General features: G+C 38.2%; 1 protein-coding gene and 1 non-coding gene across 2 annotated transcripts in view; both read left to right on the forward strand.

Moving 5' to 3' along the window:
• LOC101660439 (S-adenosylmethionine synthase-like) overlaps positions 1-1,810 on the forward strand; it is a 118,198-nt gene that overhangs the window by 102,653 nt on the left and 13,735 nt on the right. The gene's annotated exons all lie outside the window — the stretch shown is intronic.
• TRNAR-UCG lies at positions 1,738-1,810 on the forward strand. The gene has a single exon. It is a non-coding gene; the product is annotated as a tRNA-Arg (tRNA).

Here is a 1,810-nt window from a genome sequence, read left to right on the forward strand (position 1 = left end):
TAATTAAAGTATAGTGATTAATCACAAAACAATATGTGAAATATTATATATTGTGAAATATTTCTAATGATAAAGAAATGAAATGTTGTCTGGAAGCATGGTGCAGCATGGGTAACAGTCTTCCCGCCGGGCGCATCTGCATGTGGGCGCACCCACCTGGAGACGGATAGAGGAGCAGTGTGTCGGTTCCTAAGACGATCAGAAAGATGTTTTCCGATGGTCTTAGGCGACCCTTTCATAGGCCCCCCCCCAGGGGTCGCGACCCACAGGTTGAGAAGCGCTGCTTTAAAGCTTAAAACCATTGTTGAGTAGTCCAGAAAGAGCATTGTGGGATGTCAGACCTCATTGATAGACGCAGCGGGCTTCATAGTTGCCAAATGTGATTTTTTTTCCCTGTTACTTTTCCACCTGCATCTATTTTTCTGAAAGCAGCACTGTTCTTCGCAAGCTTTTGCATTATTTTATACTATCTTTCTTGAAGCCTTGGTAGATAGACGGAGACAGCTGACGGAGAGCACTTGAAGACCAACGAGAACGTTCCACAATGATAGGACGCTCTTCATTTCCTTGTTCCTTCCCTCCTCTCCTATTCCTCTTCTCCTTCCTCAGCGTCTTTGTTCGTTACATACCGCGCACCTCCAAATGCAAAAGCTAGGGGCGGGGGAGGGCATGGGGACCTGATTTAAAGGAATTCATGAAGAAAGAGAATGTTTTGAAACTAATTGTGGTAGCAATTGTACAATGCTGTTTGATGTGATTGAACCATGTAATGATATGATAATCTCTATTAGCTACCAATAAAGTGGTTTGGGGGGACGGGGGAAAATATACAATACTCAACATGAGGAACTGAAATAAATATTTCACAATATATAATTACATATTGTTTGTGTGATGAATCACTATGCTTTAATCATGTTCAATTTGTAACAATGAAAATACACTCTGCATATCAGCTATTTACATTACAATTCATAACAGTAACAAAATTACGGTTATGAAGTAGCAACGAAAATATCTTATGGTTGGGGGGTCACCACAACATGATGAACCGTATTAAAGGGTCTCGGTATTAGGAAGGTCGAGAACCACTGCTCAAACATGTTTGTCACATCAAAACATGTTGCTTTATTTGTCTGCTTTTTTCTTTATTCGATCCCTCTGTCTGTCTACTTACCAACTTTGCTAGAAATAACTATTACCATGATTTAGTGTTTAAAAACATACTTGAAAATCAAGTAAGCTCACTACTCATCGTGTATCCATTAATAGTATATAATATCATTGCACAAGGTCTGTGCGTAAATTGTATTATAATGTGGATTAACTTCTACATCTTTCTTAACAGTGTGTGAACTATTTATACATATTACACATGAAGCCCTAGTCCATATTTTTTGTATAATATTCCATTCTGTAAATATATCACAATATACATTCTCATTAAAAACAACAAGAACTAAAACAAAAGATAATTATCTTGATGAATCAGTGTTGACATACTGTCTAGAATACGTTCTAAGATCGTTTATCAGATTTTTTATCTAAACTTAGAAAAATACTGTACAGAAAAGCCGAGAACAAATGAGGACATTTTCCTATGAACAGAAAAAAAAATTCCCTCTCTGAGAGGAAAAGACTGCTCAGGGTATTGGAAAAGACCATTGATTTCTTCTAAAGACTGTCCCAGAAACCAAGATTGACAACAAAAGAATTTGTAGTGGCAGTACAGAGAAGGACCACGTGGCCTAACGGATAAGGCGTCTGACTTCGGATCAGAAGATTGAGGGTTCGAATCCCTTCGTGGTCA

The sequence above is a fragment of the Echinops telfairi genome, unplaced genomic scaffold (genome assembly GCF_000313985.2).
Source record: "Echinops telfairi isolate 266 unplaced genomic scaffold, ASM31398v2 ScPeMD7_7441;HRSCAF=8479, whole genome shotgun sequence".
Lineage (NCBI taxonomy): Eukaryota > Metazoa > Chordata > Mammalia > Afrosoricida > Tenrecidae > Echinops > Echinops telfairi.